The 21,128-nt window shown below is 41.5% G+C and overlaps 1 protein-coding gene across 7 annotated transcripts in view; it reads left to right on the top strand.

Moving 5' to 3' along the window:
- The first annotated feature begins 3,061 nt into the window (after nucleotides 1-3,061).
- Nucleotides 3,062-21,128, top strand: part of LRRC3B (leucine rich repeat containing 3B) — a 54,135-nt gene continuing 36,068 nt past the window's right edge. For 2 of the 7 annotated variants that reach the window (XM_039712727.1, XM_039712792.1), the window contains exon 1: nucleotides 3,062-3,219. The gene's annotated coding sequence lies outside the window, so the exon portion shown is untranslated. The other 5 variants (XM_039712754.1, XM_039712747.1, XM_039712736.1 and 2 more) reach the window with 5 other exon arrangements.

Below are 21,128 nucleotides of genomic sequence, written 5' to 3'. Positions count from 1 at the left end.
GTGCTACTAGAGCTAAAAATGCTGTGAGATTTAGCTCTTTAATGTACCTACATCTAGAATATTAATTTCATGCTACTGTTGGCTATGAAAAGAATTGATCCTGTAATGAAAGGAATATTAGTCAAGGGATAAAGAGAAGGTCACTCAATTTATCTCAGCACTGGAAGAAGCGGTATTCTTTGGTGATTTTGTAAAAAGCTATTAATGTCTCAGAAAATAAAGGGAATAGATGGTACCAGATGATTCTTTAATTTAGCCATTGAAATATTTTGTTAATATTTATACATTTTTAAGGATCTGATCCTGTAAAGTCTTGTTTATATGAATAATCCTTACTCACAAACAGTCTTGCTGAATTTTGTAGGGTTTTTTGCGTTAGAAAAAAAATAATTTGTGTAAAGATCAGTACTACCAGGCCTTTAAATATTTACAAACACTCATCAAAATTATTTTATGAGGGAAACTGAAGAACCATCTGGTATCCCCTGTTATTTAATGCTCCCTGATTTTCCTAACTACATGTAGAAGTCAGCAAATATTAACATTTTCTTTCTTATCTGAGGGCGGCCAAATTACCTTCTCCTTATCCTTTAAACTTACACTCCTTCCTAAGAGAGGACTAATCCTTTCACTTCTACTGATGTAAAATGGACAGGCAATGCCTGTAAGACAGTCAGCAAATCTGCTGCTGGGTTTGTTCAAGGAGCAAAGTTTTTTTCACCTAGAATGATAATACAGTCTTTCTTCTGCACACAACCACCATGACATCAGCAGTATTTCAGTCCTTAAAAATCTGTGACATTTTTAACAGCAAGTAGCTGTGCATCCCTTTACAGTAATTTTCCCCAGAAAAATTACTCTATTCTTCTTTTCAGAGATATACTAAACAGCCACTTTTCAACTGAAGTTGTAGATGCTTAGCTGCTCTCAGGAGTGAGTCTTTGAATAAAAACCTGCATACCAGCTACACATGTGAAGCTGGTCAAAAACCTTTTTATTACGTGCAATTTCAACAACAACAACAAAAAAGTAGTATTTCTATCTTTTTGTGAAGTTCTGTTTTTCTTGGCAATTAGACTTAAATCATTAGGATGAACGACATCATGGCCAATGCAGTAAGTTAAGTTATGTGTGCTAAGATCAGTCATCTCTTATATTGCTGTGATATTTAACAATACAAACAGTTCATTCCACAACGTACCACCAGAGGTTCAATTTTAAAGGGAAATGACTGCATTTTAATCTCTTTTTTTTTTTTTTTATTTTTACTTTCCTTTTTTTTTTGGAGGGGGGGCAGGTGGGGGCAGTGTGTCGAGCCAAATGAAAAGCAAATCTGCTCTTTTTTTTTCATTAAAAAATATTTAACAACAGCAAATCACTACAAGGAAGTTTGCAATGCTGGTAATGCAGTATATTGCAACCAAGTGCTGGGTACTACATCCAGCTGCCATATATCTATATACCAAACAGTAAAAATATGAACACAGGCTGTATTTGAAGAAAGGAATGCTGCACATTAGATTTTGGGTTTGGGTTATCAACAATGAGTAATATTTTTTTACTTCCTTAAAATGAATCTGAGTTGGTTTCAGCTAAAGGAATAAAACTCACAAAGCCTGAAAATTGTTTCCCATTGCAAATAATACAGGGCTGCTAATGCAGTCATGGCTTCAGTCAGTTTCATCAGCTTTGTGACACAAACACACTACAAAAAGAAATGCATGCTCATGTACTAGATTTTTATTTTTTAACTCCTTGTGTCTTCAAAGCTGGGTTGAGTCAGTGCGAGAGTTGTACAAGGAACTAATCCTTTTTATCAAGTTGCTTTTTGTATTTGTTATTTTATCTTGTACTAATAAGAATTTAAAATGATAGGCATACATATAAGTGTTCATGAACCAATTTGCAAATATTCCTAGGAGAAAAAAACAGCGGGTTTTGCTATAGTACAAAGGCCTGGTCCTGCACTGTCTTGCTAATATGATTCAGATAGATTACTCAGAGACGTAAATATTTACTTGGATAAAATCTCACTGGACTGAGGTTTAATGATGAAAATTGGCATTTGGCAATGCATTTCTTTTGTCCCACCCTTCCCTCAAAAGACCATCTGTCTGTGGCCATAGCACTGGTCCTTCTGACCTAGAAGTTTCTTTTTTGACAATGGCCGATATGGAGATAAAACAGAACAGTTTTGTATAGTTAGAGGCAAAAAAACCAGCCCAGAGGAAATCAATGCCAATTCATTTTCTGTTCTATGCAGCATCTTAGGCAGCTTTCACCTTAAAGCAAAAGAGTTAAGATGGATCTTTCTAAAACCCATCTGCTCAGGTGCTCTCAACTAGAGACAAGCAACAAAATCCTTTGCTGCACAAAATGAATAGAAAGTTTACTTTGCAGAGGCGAAGTAGAAAAGTGCATAACAGAGAAAGTATGTTCGAGTGAGAGAGGCAACCAGTTGGTGATGTTTCCTAAAGTCTGGGTTATGACAGGCCATGCAACTGCTGCAACACAGCACATTTCACAGAAGCACCTCTTGGAATAAAGTCGCAGGAACCGTGGTAAACTCGAAGCAGGATGTGAATAACTGGATCAGCACAAAAGGTTGGTGAGGCTGAGCACAGCATAAGTTCACCCATCGTAGCAAGTATTATACATTGGCAATGACAGCTGTTCACTCAGATGAGCAAAACAAATAACCTTATTCGTATTTTGCTGGGGAACCTGGTGGGCACTGGGGGGAGCAGAAGCACCCTCTGAAGGCACCCCACGGTGCTCCCGACAGGCCGGGCTATCTCTCCCCGGTGGCCCGGCGCGGGCGGCCCCGGCCCTGCCCCTGAAGCTGGAGAGCGAGAGCCACACTCAGCCCCGGGCGGCGGACGGGCAGCATCACCCCTCGCGGGCAGCACCTCCCCGCTGCGCGGCGGGAGCCAGAGGGAGGTCTCCTCCTCCTCTCCCTCCCCGCCCCGCTCTCTCCTCCCTCCCTGCCCGCCTGCCTCCGTGCCTGCAGCCGCAGCGCAGGGCAGGGGCGGGCGGCGCGGCAGGCACAGCCTCCCGGCGGGCGCCCCGGCCCCGCCGCGCCGCCCGCAGGCTCCGCCCGGCGCTCCCATGGCGCGGCGGCCCCGCGCCAGGTGAGCAGCGCTGCCTGTTGCGCCGAGCGGAGCGGAGCGGAGCCGCCGGGGCCACACGCCGAGAAGTTTTGCGGGAAGGCGCCGCGATGTGAGTTGCGGCGCCCCGCGGATGCGCTGGGTGGGGGGCGGCAGCGCCGGGAGGAAACTCGACGGGGAGGGAGCGGGGGGAAGGCGATCAGCGCTGCTGCCTCCGAGGGGCTGCCGCCGTGCCGTGCCACCTTCCCGGCAGCGATCGGCGAGGGCCACCGGCGGTGCCCCCTCCCCCAGCCCGTGCTGGCGAACCTCCGCTGTCCGTGAGTCCTGGGGGCTGACGGGGTCGGGATTCCGCCGAGGCAGCGGGTGATGGGGAGGGAATCCAGAGGCGGAGGCTCTGGGAAGGGGGCTGACACCCTCTCGTTTGGGTTTAGAGACCCACGGCCCCCGATCCCGTACCGGAGCAACATCAGGAAAAGGGGTGGAAGATAAAGCGCCCCTCCCACCGGTGTGCGTTCCCGGGTGCCCGGGCGCTGTCCCTGCCCGGCCGTGTGCCCCGGGCTGCCCGAGGTCGGTCGTGCTGCTCAGCGTGCGGGCGGCGGCCGGGGCGCCGAGCGGGGCTGCCGGGGAAAGGGGGCGGCGGAGGCGGGGACGGGAGGGAAGACGCCGTGTGTGTGTTGCCGTAGGATTTTTCCACTTTTGAGACCTATCAGGACCAGTTGCTACGGTTCGGGCGGCGGTGGCCGCGATGCGGGGGGAGGCGGGAAGAGGGCATCTCCCTCCGAAGGCGAGCAACAAATGGCAGCGGCGGTGCCTGCTGCGCCCAGGTGAGCTGCGGAGGCACCGGGCGGAACCGTAGCGGGTGCCGCTGGAGCTGTCCCGGGGGGCTGTGGCGGGGTGCGGGATGTCCCCGGCCCGGGACAGGAACGGGGGTTCAGGGGTCCCGCGGCTGCGGGAGGCTCCGTGCCACCCGGCGATGCGAGCGGGGCACGGCCGCGACCTCGCACGGAAATGTGGTGATCTCTGGCAGCAAGCGGGTACGGGGTACTGTGTGTCTGTGGGAACCGCGGGCTCTTCTCTCGCCTTTCTGGCAAGCTACACGTCCAGAATTTCCCTCGCCAAAAATTTGGAAAATGCCTCAGATGTGCCAGCGAGAATTCTTATTTCCGTCTTTGCTTCTGCCTTCAAAAATTAGGCGATTTTAGAGTATCAGTTAGAAAATGTAAAAGTGATTGAGGCTGCAGGTTATCGTCCCATCTTTCTGATTGTCCCTAGACAGCAGACATGGTGTAATTACAGAATGAAAACAGCCGAACAACTTGAAAAGCAAAAATAGACCAACCACCTAAAGAGTCAGAATAAGAACCAGGCAAACAACATTTAGTGCTCTCCTCAAAGAAGTAATTCTAGGGTTATTTACATAGATATGAAAATGACAGAATAAGCTAAAGCTTTTGAGACTATTGGAATTAATTAAACTATAATAGCCATAAGATAGTGTTGCAGGTTTGGTAAGGAAAGGAAAACAACCCTTCCTCAAGCTGAAAACTCTGACTGGGGTAGCCTTTTCTGAATGTTGAAAAGACCTGTCAAAAAATTCTTCTTATGGTAACCTGTATAATAATTTGTAGGTTTAAACTGGAAGGTGTGCGTCACGCCCTACTGACAGCGGTAGCTTGAGCACTTTGATATAGAGCACCACAGTGTTCAGATGGCTTACCTATTGATATTATTCTTAGTAATTTAATTTAAAAGTATAAACTTCTAGTTTGGCTTAAAGGGAAAGAGACGAAGCTGTAGAATTAACTAAATTTGCAATACCTTTGCTACGTTCAGTGTCTAATTTTCTAGTTTAGTTTCTAGATAGTAGAATTGCTCAGAATTAATTATAACTGATTGTTGCAGCCCTTACTTGTGCAGGTTGCCTGGATTTCTGTGGGATTACTTCTACAGGTGATATTCTGATGGCTCAAGATAGCAGGATCAGGCCCATGGTCAGAGAGTTCCAGCACGCAGCACTGTGTAGGGCTGTGCCCATTGGTACTAATGAGATGGTTTGGACTTTGGCAAGAGAAGAATGTGAGGTTAAGTCTGGATCTCTTGCATTTATTCAGCTCTTGCTGGCTGGGTCACTGAACCCTGATCTTGCCATCCCCTGAGGTTTGCTGTAAAATTTGCGCTGACTTCAGTCCAGCCAAAATGAGCTCCTGTGTGATTGCAGTTTCCAGTTGCCTTAGGGCAGGCTGAAAGCTGCTGAGTCTCTTGGAGATCAGGGCCTGAGTGAATGAGGATTGTACTTGCAACTATCAAGAATCAATATGTTTTGCCTCAAATGTGAGATTAATTGAAAGAGAAGTATCATTTAATAGGCATATAAGTCTGTGCTCTGGATCCAGTCCTGAGCTAATAAAGTCCATGAGAGCTTTGCTGTATATAAATGGAATAGCAAGACTTAAGGGTGCAGGTGTGATTTGTCTTTTCCATGTGCTTTATGGATTTGTATTTCAAATCTTTTGGGAGGTAGGAAATTCTTCCTGCTCACACTGAAACAGCATTAGAGTAACTAGAGTAACAGAGCAAGTGCATGATATGTCAGCTCAAGAAATATCCTCCCAGCAAGAGAATTGGAATTTATAAAATTCAGCTGTATTCAGAAGTGCTAACTCAAGTGTCTAAAGCCAGAGAAAATGTATTGCTTCATTTCAAAAGCACCTTTAGATGCTCAGTTAAATAATAAGGTGCTTCTGAGTCTTGTTTTTAAGGATATTTCCTGTCACTTCACTAGGAATATTTATGTGAGTAGCACAAGGGATACATGGCTCACTGGCAGGAAGATTTTAAACTTTTCAATGAAGTGGATGATTTAAACAAGAAGGAATACAGGTAGAAATATTTCTTGTTGCCACTTCAGTTAATCAGAAGATGAACTAAGGAAAGTACTTCCTCTCAGAGTGGAATACTGCATTTGTAATGACTTACAGGATTTGCATGTAACTACTGTCCTTGTTGTCATCTGCATGCCTGGTCCTTGGATCAGCACTCATTAGAGAATGCAAATTAAATTAGTGTTCTGTGGCTAGCAAAATAATGCCCCTAATTTTGCCTCATTCAGTAAGCTTTGTTCATAAGCTTAGAGAAGACTCTTGTGAAGCAATTTAGAAACTTATAATAATGTTAAACAGAACCTTATTTCAAAATTATGTTATTTTGAGCCAAGAATAAATTACTTGAGTTCATAGCATATGTAGCATTTACCTTGGCTTGTTTGGCCAAGCATTTTTAAGTTGATATTTTATTTACTGAAAGTAACCTCCAGAAAGTGCAATTTTGATAGGGCACTTCAGTACTGGTATGAATCAAATGCCAGTATTTCTACTGAAAGCACAAGCAAAAAGGATTTAGGAATTTCTCAGCACCTTCAATAAGTATTTTTAAAGTGATTACAGCCTGTGAATACATGGATGAACAAGGTATATCTTCTACTCTTAAATCCAATGTGCTGTGGGTGAAGTAGCATCACATTTAGAGATGTTTTGGTGAATTTAATCTCTGCTTCTAGTTTCAGTCCAGCTCTTTTCATAAGTAGTTTCTGTGTTTCCGTCATTCTGGTGTGGTTTGTTAGTCTGGATGTACAGCAGACTTGTGGGTGCATCCCAGGGGGAAAAAGGAGTGTGATGTGGTATTGGTTTTACTCACTGCTTCATCAGAGCATCAGATAAACAGTGGTTGTGGAACTAACTGTGGAGGAGGATGTCATTAGTTCACAATGCTTAAAGATGCGTGATCCTGCTTCATGGGGGTTTCTGTGGGTGACTGGTGCCTGTGTCGGTATTGCACTGCTTATCCCCATCAGCACCTGTATCCAGGGCTGGCTTTGCTTCACACGCTTAGTTTGAACTTGGAAATGCAAACACAACGCTTACTGTTACCAAACAACAAAATACCTTTTATTCCTCCCTCTGGATATTTAAATGTTCCACTGAGTTCCTTCACCAAGCAGATCTTTTTAAAAAACAGGCGTATTTCTGACTGACTTCTGCAATGGACATGGGGAAGTCCTTTTCATAAGGATCATCCCTGCTCCTGAGTTCTGTTTTCCATCAGCAAGGAAAAGGTAATGATTACTGAATTTAAATGGTGTTTCCTTCTCGGGAGGGTATGAACTTTTGTAGTGGTGGAAAGAAGAGAGGTAGACAAATGGAAACATATGAAGAAGGCCTGATGCCCACAAAACAGATGAGAAGTAGATGACAAGAGGGAGAAAGTAGTGGCTGATCTGAGTAGTTTGACTCTTGAAGTTGAGGTGATCTGGGCTGTGCCATAGCCCTCTGGCTCTGTGCTGTGCCATGGATTTGTCATGGCCCTGCCATGGGCCTTCAGAAAAGATGTGTTGGTTGATTTCAGTGGGACTAGAAGCCTTCCTGAGGAATTGAATTTGGCTTTTTGTATCTCAGCTTCACTGACAGAAAGGAGATAAAAAATGCCTCTTGAGGAAATGGGACTGGTAAAAAGCCTTTTCAGAGGTACATTGATCTGGATAATTGGACTTTTTACTTAAACAGAGATGAAAATTACCACTACAGATCTTGGTGTGCTTGATTAAGGTTTACCTCTGCTTTTCATCTAGCTTCTGTGTGTGTTTTAAATTAATTTGGCACTTCATTAATAGCAGTTTTATAAAGCTGCTAACTTATCCTTTGTGAAGAAGAAAAAAGTTAACCTCTGCTTGCCAAATAGTACTATAAAGATATGCTAATAAGAAAAAATGAAAAGGATGGAAGTGAGTGACAATACATAAATGGGATGTTACTCTGGCCTGGAAGCAGGAAAGCAAATGGACACTATTTAATTATTTAAGGAACAATAAATGAGAAGTCCAGTTCTCAAGTGACAGTAAAAGGAGAGATGAACAGAATTTTAAAAGGTTAGGAAAGAGAAACAATGCATAAAGAAAGTAGAAGGTGGACAGAAAGCGACCAAAAGGTCAGGGGATGGACTTAAGATTTCTATGGAGTATTCAGTTGAAAAATATTGCCTCTGTATTGTGGTGCTTGCATAACAGCCCATGTTTACTCAAATTATGGAAGTTTGGCACACAGTGTCCTCCTGGGGGGTCACTTCATGTTCCCACTTCATCCTCTGGATGCACAATCTCAGTTAATAGGGCGTGTGCTTTTACAGACGGTGTGTCTTAGGTGTCAGGCTCTCTTAAGAGGCTTTGTGGATGTTGCTAGTGCTGTCATTTACTTCTGTCAAAGTTGCTTCCTCCACCAAACAATAGCATTGGTTTTAAACAGAGTATTTTTTGGAGTTTACCAAAATTGGGTGACACACTTCTGCAACTGTAATCACTAAAGATACATTGTACCTAAAGATCATAAGTATTCAGCATTTCATTGCAAATGTTTGCATTGGGAGTTAGTGATACACATGAAAAGCATGTGAAGGCTGTTTACCTCATGTAGATTACAAATGTGTATTGTTTTGGCGGAATTTCTTAATGCAAAATATTCTTGTAATGCTTACACAGTATACATTTTTCTGTGCTTGTGAGTAATTTACAGCAAAAGGGTGAAGCCTTTGGATGTGAAAATAAATCCATGGTGCTTGCCATTGAAAAGGCATGGTAATTAAAGGAAAAGGAAAATCACTGGTCAACAATGTTGAGTTCCTGCTAGTACTCCCTCACCTTTAAAAGCACAGACAAATGCTTCTTTCTCTTTAAAAAAGGAGCTGCAACAAAAATTTTGTATGAAATTGCTTGTTAGGTCATATATGGTTAAGTAAGCAATGGTGGTTATAGATCTTAGTGATGAAACTTCATCTTATTAGCATTAAAACCAAAATAAATGTACGCCATTGGTGTTTTAATTGTTGACTTTTTAACCTGTTTCTAGTTTGTGTTTTGAAATGAAAATAGGCACAATCTCTTTAGACTTCCATTTAAATTATTTTTATTTTTAGTTCTTCACATAGCAGTTTTTGTATATTGTTTTGTACACACTCTTTCATTAAAAAAAAAAGAAAATAAAAAGAAAAAACCTAATTTTCTTATACACTTCTGAAAATACTTCTGTAATGCTTTTGTTCGTGCTGAAGATTTATTCGAAAATGTTGATGTTCTGTTATAATTACCTCTATCTATGGAAAAAAATGGCATTTGCCAGGAGCAAAAATTGTGGAATCAGTAGGAGTTGCAGAAGAGGAAAGGTCCTCAACAGCAGGAGGCTGACTGTTTGCAAGGCTGGAAGTTGGTAAATCCAGGGGTCAGTCTTTATAGTAAATCTTGCTAGAACTGGGTTTGGTTTTGTTGGGTTTTTTTCCCTAGATGTACTGCAGATGGTCTTTAAAATTTATCTTGAATTCTTACATTTTATTAAATGTAATTCTTGTTATAAATGTCAAAAGAGTGACCCTTAGTTCTTTTCTCCTAAAATGAAATTAACAGGCTAATTCTGCCATTGCAACCTTCAAATAGCGTAATAGTGTTTCTAAACGTCCTTTTTGCCCTTGTTTGCAGCTTTGTTGACACCAAGTCATTGAGATGAGAATTGGTGACTTTTAAACAGTCTATTTTTAACAAAGTTTGTAATAGAGTATTACTGTTTATGAATGTGTGTCAGACCCAGTTTGCACAAGCACTGAAAGGGAAGGCTTGTATCAGAGGAGATCTGCTTCTAATTACTCATTTTCAGCTTTGTTGTTCTCTGGGTGTTCCTGGTCCTGTTCTTCAGGTGGGAGTGCCAGTTTTTACTCTGCTGCTGCAAGGACATCTCTTTTTCAAAGCTGAGAGATTTCAAACTGAAACCTTTTGCAAAGGAATGGTCTATATCATGTTATAAAATGAGATACAAGTGGGGACATTTGGTTTCTAGGCTCTTCTAACTTACGAGTGAAATAACTCCTCAAACTTCAGATCACAGTATTTCTTAGATCTTTAGTTGTTACTTCTAACACACTGCATATAACCAAAGCCCACAGTTCAAATAGAGTAAGAACATCTCAGCTTCAACTGAAAAGCAGCACATGGATGACAGCATGCAATCCAGGTAATCCTTTCTTTTCCTGTATGTTTTGAGGCTGCAGAGCTGACTTGTCATGTCCCTACACACCGGATTTGTGATCCCTTCTTGGTTATAAGCAAGACTGTTGTCATTGAAAGGTTAATAATTTTTGTTCAGAAAATGTATTGGTCATTTTCCAGAGTCTTCCACACATTTTGCCCTTTGACAGAAAACATTTAATCTGTATTCTGCTCATCACTTTCATCAATTACTTGGTATACATATTGGCATCTCTGATGCGTAGTGGGTGTTAGGAATAATTTCTTGACAGAAAGGGTTATCAAGCATTGGAACAGGTGTTTGAGTCACCATCCTTGTAGGTGTTTGGAAGATGTATAGATAAGGCACTTAGGGACATGGTTTAGTGGTGGACTTGGCAGTGCCAAGTTAACAGTTGGACTCAAAGATCTATTCTAACCTAAATGATTCTGTGATTCTATAAATACTTATTTTGCTAGAGTAGGACTTGACAGGATTTAGACATGCAAGAAACCTAAATCTTTGGCTCAGGAAACAATCCTGATGGATACAAATGGTATTTCAATAACTTTCGATCCAAAAATGTTTCTTGCAAAGCGACAGGACTGTTCTTCTTGCCAGTCATGGCAGGTGCTCCATCTGTACAAATACCACCTAATTTGAACAAGTCAAGCTTAACAGTTAGCTTTTTTTTCTCACTATCTGCCACACTTTCAACAATTTTTTCTCTATTCTTTAAACAAATGTGAGGCAAGGCAGCAGTGTGGAATGAAATGGACAGAGGCCAACCAATTACTTAATTGTAGTAGATTTTTTTAACACATTGAAAAGCAACAGTCAACCATTCAGTGTCAGTAACATTGCAACTTCCCTTGGTTGTAGGCAAAAAAGAAAGAAAAAAAAATTGCATTAATCTTAAAAATTGAAATGCATGCTGTTGTGTTGTCTAATGCCATCTCAGCCCTTCCCATTGTTATGCTGGTGAACAACTATGGATATATCAGCTGTGTGCTGTTTTTTCAGTCTGGTTTGTGCAGCAATAATTGATGTACCCTCTTGTATTCAGGCTTTGTTTTCAGAACAGCCCTTTCTCACAAGCTTGCCATAAGGGATATTTGCTATTATACCTTTGTCACTGATTTCAGCTCATGGATGTGTATTTATTTTTACCATGTAAAAAGCTGTCATGCTAGGGATCTTTCTTGAGGTGAAATCTGACGACAGGTCAGATGCAATAAAATGTGTTTTACATTACTTTCAGGATTGGTTTGTATAAAAGTACTGTTCCAATCTGGGCCTTCCGTGGCTGTATCACCACCGACATACTTCTACAGACCCTATCTGTTCTCCAAAGAACTTCCCTGAGACAAACAATCTCTATGCAGTGTCAGCTCCATGCACTGTCATCTTAGTGGTTTTTTTCACTGTGGCATGCATGACTTGGCAGACAATGCTTTGATGATAAGTAAGTGGATTTAAAAAGCTTATGGGCATTTGAATTAACTGGGAAATCATTAGAAAAACATAAGGTGAGTGAGGTTGCACAGGTCCTCTATTTTCCCCTTGCTGTGGGCTTGCAGAGCAGGTTCTGTGGGGTCCCAAAAGGACTCTTGTTGACTGGAGTTAGTGTGTCTTGTTTCATTGCAGCAATACTTAATCAGTGAGCTAAGACTGCTAATTTTAAATTCTGATTCTTGAAGCTATGGAGTGGAGCTTTGAATACCGAGTAAATGCTTGGGCATTTGCAAAGGGAGACAAAAATGTTATCATGCTTGCAGACCAGTTCTTCATTAATGTAAAGCATTGGTGGGCTGAGGGCTGATTCTGTGACCTCATGTGTTTTCCCATTCACTTGGCTGCTCCAAGTAGCCTCTTCCATTTCCTATGCATCCAAAGTTTCCTCAAATTATTTTTTTTAAGGTATATTGTTGCCTTTCTTCTAAAAGTATGTAAGGCTCGGAGTTTGACTGTTGAATTTATTAAATATCAGTATTGAAGTAGAATTGACATTTTTGTAAATGTAGATGTGATGTGTGTATGAGGAGTTAATGTGACTTTAAAAGCATTTGGTCTCAGCCCTTCCCACCTTGTTTCTGCATTTTGGACCAGCCACTTGCAGGTAAAGGGCACTGACAGGGTGACATTTTAGTGACTTTAAATACCACAGCTGACAGAAAAAAACTGAATTTTTAAGGATCAGCTATCGGGGGGAAGTGCACTTCAGTATTCCCATCTAGGAAAAAAAACCCAACCATATTTGTTTTTAATTACAGATACTGATCTTGTCGTGGTCAGTTGATGCAGAGGTAGCCTGGCTGCAGAGGTGGAAAGTTTGTGGTAGTGAAAATTGGAGATTGGTGAGAGGTGAGCCTCTTGCTAACATTGATATTACTGAGATTGACTGTTGTTACTCATACATTTGAGCGTTCTTGGAATTACCTAGCAGCATTTGGCATGGAAGTGTTGCTCCTAGAAACAGTTTCAATCTGAGAAATTAGCCATAAACTTTGACCCTTTTCCGGTATAACTTAGACTAGATGGTTTTATTTGACAGCTTAATAGTTGTACATAAGCTGCTTCTAAAAATATTTTACACTTGAACTTTATTAGTCTTGAATATATTACTTTTTCTATATTATTTTTATAGTTCCTGCTAAATAAAGGATGAACCTGGAAAAAGGAAATTAAAAGCAAGTGATCTGTATCTTCACTTACAAAACAAATACAATATAATTATTACATTCTTCCCAACATTTTCACACCACAGTGGGGAAAAAAGAAAAAACCCATCTGTGTAAACCTTCTGAAACCTGCTTCCTGTGCCGTTGTTTGTGCTCCTTCAGGTTAGAGGGAAACACTGTATTCCTCAGATGCCATAAGGAGAACATGGCTATTCAGTGGTTGTGGCAACAAGCAAAGAAAACACTGGGCTGTGCTATAGCTCCCCATAATGGTGAAAGCCTTTAGTTTTTCATTAGGGATTTGACCCTTGGTTCATTTGAAGGGTGAACTTGATTCCCTTGCCCCTACAGAAAAAAGCTCCCAGACTAAGCAAAAGCACTGGCTGCTGTCATTACTAATTCATCAGCTGTGACGGGGTTGGTGTTCTTCAGCTTGGGTTTGCGTGTCAGGATTTAGGGAAAATGGAATGAGAGGGAAGTGATGTCTACAAAGAGCTGGCAGGGATGTACCAGATAAAATACCCCTGTAAGAAGGCTCATCTGAAGAGATGAAAGGCAGAGTAATCAGCACCTGCAGAAACGTTTCCTTTAAGGTTTGTACTTCTGGTGAGAGGTAAAAGATGAAACACGCCACTAATACTACAGCATGTCCTTGCTAAGCCTACAGCTGCTTTCCTGGCAGCCCCAATGGGGGCATTTTGCTGGGCCCTGAGAAAACAAGTGTTTTGGATATGCACAGGTCATGAGGATTTGTCAAGGCTGAGACGTGAGCCCTGGTGCAAAGGCCAAGTCATGGAGTTCCTAAGGCGTCCAGGGAGGCATCTCAGACAGGAGCTCAGTCTCTGGGCTCACAGCTGTCAGCAGTGATGGGCATCCCTTAAAAGTTTGTTCAAGTGCTGAGCTTTTCTACAAAAGTTTGGAGTAAAGGAGTTTCTTTATAGGTTGGGTGGCTGGTCCAGGGTGAAAAAGGAATGATGGCAAGTTTTTCAGTTTCGCTTACTGTTCTCTGAAATACCAGTTTGACTCTTAATATGAATATTGTCAGTGTAAGTAGACAGTGTTTTTAATTGCTGTTGTTTACATGAGGCCCTCAAGGTTGTGGTTGAGGACTACAGGAGGGATTTTCCAAAACCTTACTGAGCAAAAGGGCTCAATTCCTTTTCCTTAACTAGTGGCATGGCGTAGGGGTGAAATGGATAGGTGAGATTTCAGTGTTCTCAGTACTGGGTGGAAGGGAGTCCCCGTGTGACTTTTGCAATATGGTTTGCAACATTTTCTAACTTGCCAGGCATTTCTCCTTTGCTTTGTTTTGCTTCCCCAGTACTTTTAAAACCTTGTTCTAGTTTTCCTCTGAACCAAAGTGATCTTTAAAGAACAAAGTCCAGGAAAGATGTTGGTACAACAAAGAAAAAAATTCCTAGAAGAGGCTTCGGAAGTCTCAAATGGGAGGTGATTAGTTATTTTCCGTTATCAGGGGAAAATGGTCCTTCTAAATAAGAAGGTAAAGTGTTCTCAGGTGACAGAAGACTCTTCAGAATGCTTTAACAAGTAAAAAAATCTCTGTGTTTCCCAAACAAGGGGGGAAAGATATTTTATTATAACATAGACCTGTAATAAGTTAATAAAAAGTAAATTTTGTGTAATTTTCCTTGAAAATATTTTCATACTAATGAGAATCATTACAGTCCCTAAACTTTCTAGAGCTTTCTTTTTATCCTGCTGTCTTCCATTTTCACTGCTGCTGCTCTCAGAAAAAGCTGTTTTCCCTCTCTTTGAGGTGTCAGCTACACAGGAATCTTCCAAGGCACCACCTTGACCCTTTATGTGGGCTAAGGGTTGCATGAACAGGGCAACAAAAGTCTTTCAATGCAGGTGCCTGGAGCTGGCCTTCCTGTACCCTCGCTGGAGCTGGTGGGGAAGAAGCTGGATTTTTTGAGAAGAAAAAACCACAGGAATATGCCTAGGTTCAGACCTGAGACTGGGATTGTACAGAGGTTGTGATTAGATTGGTATTTAGTTTGGAAGCATCAGTATTGTGGATTTATTTTTCTTATTTTGCTTGAAAATCTCTCATATTAAAAGATTTCAAATAAACCTGTGTCTGAACTTGGTGGAATGCTTTGATTTTTGTGGGTGTAAAGCATAGTAGATTTATGTCCATAATGTGTATGCTGTCTCAATTTTTTACAGACTTATGCAAAATCATAATGAAAACACCTTGAAAATGGATGTTATTTGTACTGATTTGAACACAGAATATTTCCAGATGGGATGTGAGGTATTGTTCCTAACTTGCTGTATAAAAATTCTTGAAATAACTGTTTCTGGGATTTTAATATTATCTGTTGAATTCATATCTACCCTTGTCATCTGACAGACTACTAAAACAAGATGCTGCTCAAAATGATAGAAGTGACAGTCAGACAATGCATTTCATTCCTGCTGAGTCCTGTTAGGTAGTTAGTCTGGGGAGATTTGGATCTCACTTCAGTCATTCAAGGGCAGTCCTTTGGAAGTGATTTGCAGAATATGTAATTGTGCCCATAAATCCCTCGCTTCCCCCTGCAAATAGGGTAGAATTTCTGTTGCCACCCTAGGCAACAGAGGAAGTGTTGAGGAAGCAGCATTTTTTTCCCCCTCCTTTTTCAAAGCCCAGCAGTTGCGGTGAATTCCCTCTGCCACTGGTCATGCTTTCATTCCTCTGCAGTGTGGTTACGTGGAATTGCTTTTGTGTTTCTGTCAGTGTTTGATCCCTTCCAGCTGGTAGTGAGTCGAAGAAATCATATGTATGGACGCCCAAACTCTGCCCTTAGCTACACTTGTGAAAACCTGTGGCATTATATGGTTGGCTTGGAAAGGCTTAAGAAATCCCGTGAGATCCACTCCGCTGAAAGTCGCTCTGTAAATGTTAGACAGGGCTGTTGTTTTTGTTCTAGTACATTTCACTTTAAAGCTGCACCTGAGCTGCAGTCGATGATACTGTTTCATAACATTGAAAAAGAGGGACAGATTTGGAGTATGAGATGTGCTGTGCTGTCAGTGGAGTTTGTCACTGGAACTGTCATAGCTGGGTGCCACGGCAGTGTCTGTGCTGCAAGAAAAACGTGCTCAGTGGGGTTCTGGTTCCTGGCAGCATTCAAGCCACTGGCCAACATGCAACCATCCTCCTCAGCAGCCTGATCTCCTTTGGGAAAGAGCCAGGGCCATCTGCTAGCAGGCTTGGCAGCAGTGGTGTCCAGCACCCTGGGGTATCTTGGTGGACCCTGATCTTGCACAAGAGTGAGTCCCAGGCAGCAGAGGATATTTCTTCTGGGCCAAGAAAACTGTGTTTAGGTCTGACACATTCCTAGCATCATCCAGTATGGAGGAAGCACAGGTCTGAGGAACCCCTTTGGTCTTCTGGCTCTGGAGAAGCTCTGGGTACTGGCCCATGGTGGTGTGGCTGGGTGCCCTGTGCCTTTGAAACATAGTGTAAAGGAGATGTACCTTGGTGTATGGATGGGCCCACATGATCCTTTTGCTTCGTGGTTAGTGTAGAACCACAGGAAATAATGCTCAGGCCGATACTGTACTGACACAGCATCTTTGACTCATGCTGATCTTTGCCATGGAGGATGGCAAAGGTGTGGAGGATACTTCATGCAGCTGGTCCACAAAGAACCCAAGAGCTTGAATAGTTGTATAATACTAATTTTTAAAAGTGTTGCAGTGACCTGAGCAGGTTGAAGTTGCAGTCAAAATGCCCTGCCCTGAGTAATTGACTTTAATTCTTGGTTTCTGTTTCTTGGGATCCTTGGGAGACAAGGAAACAAATTATGAGATGTGAGGAAGGTAAGCAGAAGATAGGATGACAGGTACTATGCACACCTCCAGGACTGTCATTGGGTATTTTTATCTACTTCTAAATTTTGGAAAAATTTCAAAAGAAGAGTTTTGTCTATTTTTTCCAGACTGAATGGAAATTTTGCCATTGGTTAATATAGAAAGGAAGTCGGAAATATCAGAATTACATGTGAATTATTTATGTATCCAATTTGCTGCTGAGAATGAAGGGACAAGGATCTTAAATGCTGTTAATTACTGTGGATTTTATTTCACTGACTATGGTTGTAGCTGCAGGCCATGTAGCCTCTGGAGGTGACCTGGGTGCCATACAGTTTAAGGGCGCTTCTGGAAGGGAATGTGTAAAGCATTCATTGCTGGGTAGTCAGGTGACATCTGGAGGTTTTGTCATGTTAGCAGAGAAAAGAGATGTTTTTCCTTCAAGTCCTGAAGGATTAACAGCTTTATTTATGTTTCTTCTGGCATGTCCAGAACAGAAAAAATAATAGGAAAAAAGTTACAATTCTGTAGTACAGCATCTTCACATTTTTATTTTGTGCTTCCTATAGTCAAGGGATTTCCTAGCAAGAATAGAAACATCTGCAATAGCAGCTCCTATTTATGTTAATCTTTTCCAATCAGCATGCAGCCTGAAATAATTACAATAAATGCACTGTCTGCTCCAAACACTCACAACTTCCATTTATTTCAGGCTTCTTTGCTTCACAAGTCTGAGAACATAATCCTTCATTCTGCTCTGCTTCAGCTCCTTTGCGTGAATTTATCCAACAGTATCTTTTGTGAGCTTCATTAACAATGGTCATGCCATGATAAATTACATAAATTGAGAAAATTTTAATTAACTAAGTTAACAAAACAGCCCCACAAAGCATAATAAATTTAATTAGGTAATGTTTTCCTGTAATAAGTTTGCACACGAGGTGTGTAATGAAGTGGGCCAGAGTAAAATCTGTAATCTGAAGGTTTTTAGATTTCATAGCTGCCAGAAATAGTTTCTTTTTTTAAAAAGTATTTTTATAAGATCATATGCTAAACATACCTTGTTGTGCAAAGGATTATGCAAACTTGGCAGAAAAACAATAGTTACTGACAAAGACATGACTAAGAGTATGTTTGAACAGAAGAAGACATCTTCCACTCTTTCCCTGTCTGCTTCTGCCAGAGCTGCTCCCCAAGTCAGGGTTGTTTTCTCCACCTTGGCAGTGGTGCTTTGGCTCTGTTTGGGTTTTTGGTTTTTTTGGTTCTGGGCAGAATTGATGGGTGTTTTTGGTCAAGTTGGCTAACGTGTGTGGTGTAAAGAGCACATTCAGAGCAGAGTCTCCTGGTGCTGTGTGTGTTTAGCTGGGCTGCTTGCCCAGGTATGTGGGAAGGAAAAGTAAGATCAGCCTTGGCTCATGTGTGGAGTGCTGGGGAGCGACTTCTCAGGTGTCCTCTGCAGCTAACAGCATCTGTCTTTGCTTTTTCTTTCCTAAACCTGCATCCAAAAATATTAAGATTCTATCCCCTGCCTCCTACCCTCTTACACAGCCCAGCCAGGCTGCTTTTGCTTGGGCAATTCTCCCATCCAATGAATTTGGTTCAAAAATAAGAACTTTGCTTTTCCTTTATGTCCAAGACAGCTTCGTGACAGTAAATGGTACTCTGATTTTTGATGATGAGACAAGGAAGAAATTAAACAAAAAACAGTGGGATAGGACACAGAAAGGAGATCTTTAATTTATCTGTATTGGTTTGCATTTCTCCCAGGCTCTCTGCAGTCACAGAGAGCAGTGCAAAGGGAGTATGGGTACATCATATTTACTGTTTTGGTTTGGTGATGCATAAAGTCAGAGTAAGGTTTTGTAATTGTCTTTCACAAGTGCAAATGATTGTGTGTTGAAGGCTGTGAAAAATTGTTATCAGTATTTATTATCTCTGTGAAGTATCCTTTTTATATTTGAATTTAGGGCTGATTTAGAGAGACAAGTTTGATGTCAGCAACATCAGTATACAGTTTGGGGTGGATCTCTGGTTTTTGTAGCCCACTCACATTGTTTATCATCAAACTCTGAAACAAGGGAATGGGACTTTTGGACATTCTGTGAAAAATACATAGCACTAAGTCATCTGATTTGTGTGTGCATATAATTATTCTGCTATCTGCAAGAGATAATGTAGTATTTAACCAGGTGAGGTCTGTTGTGAAGATGGAATGGCAACTTACCTGAGCTGGTGTATAACTCCTAACCAGAAAGGTCACAAAATTGTGAGAGGTAGATCTCTTACAGTTTTCTGACTCACAGACTACAGTTAATTGTCCATCAGAAGACATTATAAAGCATTTCAGCATGTGTATATATCGTATCTCTCTCTGCTCCTGCCTTTTTACAATCAAGAGTGAAGCAGCTGTAATTCTAGAGGAGGTAAGAGGGCATAAAGTTTATGTAGCAGAAGCACATCTATTTTACAGAAAACGTCCCACTTAAATTTTAGGGTTCTACCTGAACAGTTTGAACAGTTGCCAGACACACTCCCAAGCTTGTAGGGTATTGCACAGAAATCATGACTGTACTCCTTTGCAGAATTCGAGATAACCCGTAGCACGCATGGTAGTATGGTGGTAAAGAGGGACACACAGGTCTGGAGAGCAAAATAAAGTGAAAGAAAAGAGTTGATGGGAACAGAAAGTAGAAATTAATGCACAGAAGCAGAGGGGAGAAATTAGTGGAGGAAATACAGGAATTAAAATACAGTGTTGGCTGAGAAAAGCAGCTCACTAGCAGTCGCTCACTAGGGTGAGAACGTTGTATGTTCAAGAAGAGATTCAAGCAGACCTTGCCTGGAGATTTGTGAATCTTCCAGTGAAGGACTTTGGGATGAGCAAGAAGACACTTTGCCTCCTAAAGTGTTACAAGTTAGGTAGCTGAGACAGATAAATTTTCTAATAGTTATCTGGAAAAGAAGATATTAGAAATTAAGATCTTGATGACAGGAGTATGTCAAATTAATGCATGATGTATTTTTGGAATTATACGATGTGTCATAAGCCAATTTTGTTCCAGGGGAAATGTGACATCTTCTCCCTTGTGAGTGAGGTTTCCAAAGGGCTGAAAAGCAAGGAAAATGGAAAGCAAAAAGTGAAGTTGTCAGGTGGAGAAGGAAAGCATCTCCTCTGGTATTTAAATTGATAAATTGGTGTTGATGTATCCTGCTCTTCAACCCCTTCTGATAGCTCTGTATGTTTCAATGGCTACACCTGTTTTCCATTTTCATTCTGTTTCAGGACAGTAAATTTTACTTTGACCTGTGAAGCCAGTCATATCCTTTTACATAGCAGTGACTTCCCAGGAAGCAGAAACATGAGTCTGTTCTGTTGCCATGAAATACATGCTGTGCCTCACAGCGGATCTGTTTCTTAACTCACAAAAATGTGTGCAATAAGATTTTGCTAGGCTGCTGAAAACATTTGAGTGCAGTTTTACATACTGTATTCTTGTTTCTTCTGCTTTCAGGATCTGGACTGTTTAGAAAGGAAATGTAGAGCTAACATCTGCAATCTGATGTGGTCTTCCTTTTCAGAAAAAAATACTGTTTCTGGCATTCATGTTGGGATAGAGGAGCCATCCTTTCCAAGACTTTCAGTATATATATGAAAATATTCAAAGAGCTGACAGTTAGTAATTATTATTCATTGGTGCTACTTTGCTTCTAGTACAGTGAACATATTTTTGAAGTAGAATTAAATCCAAGTCTCTCCAGGGGCTGTTGGTATTTTGCTAATGCTAAATTAAAGCGTGCCATGTGCTGTGCACTAGAGGTGGTCAGTGGTGGCTTGACAGAACTTAATTGTGTGTGTGGCAGGGGTGCTCTGAGTCACTGCATGGTAGGTGTGGTGCAGCTGCAGTCTGGTGGGAAGTCACAGCCCCTTGTGTCTTCATGAGCAGGAAGGAGACATTCCCAAACTGCTTTCCATCCTGCCTGCAGGTTAGGCAGTCCAGCTCCTGGAGTGGTTATCCTGCACAGCCAGTTTTGGTTCCTTCTGCTCGTCACTTATCCCATTGCTTTTTCAACTCCCAAGCTGTAAATACTTAAAATGAGAAATAAGCTAATTAGCAGCCATGAAATAGAGATGGGAGCTGAGCTTCCTTAAAAAATCAGTAAGTGAAGAAGCTGGTCCAGATTGGAGAAGAAGGGATGTAGTCTTTATAATCTTCAAAATTATCATCCTATTAAGCTGTTGAATCATGTGTTTGGATTTATCAATATAAAAATTTAGTAGTATTCCATCCTTGGGACATTCTAGTATATGTTGGAAGTTTTTAAATTACACTGCCCTGTTTTGAGCACTCATCCTCTTAATACATTTTTGGTATTACTTTCCTTGATGAGGTCCTCACCCTTCTCAGCCAGACACTTGGAGCGTGTTCACCGTGCCCAGATGATGCAGTCAGTGCACAGGATCTTGCAGCATGGCTGGG

The sequence above is a fragment of the Passer montanus genome, unplaced genomic scaffold (genome assembly GCF_014805655.1).
Source record: "Passer montanus isolate IOZ18808 unplaced genomic scaffold, ASM1480565v1 scaffold10, whole genome shotgun sequence".
In the NCBI taxonomy this organism is placed as follows: Eukaryota; Metazoa; Chordata; class Aves; order Passeriformes; family Passeridae; genus Passer; species Passer montanus.
Note: the sequence above shows the minus strand (reverse complement) of the source record. Positions and strands in the feature narration are given on the sequence as shown.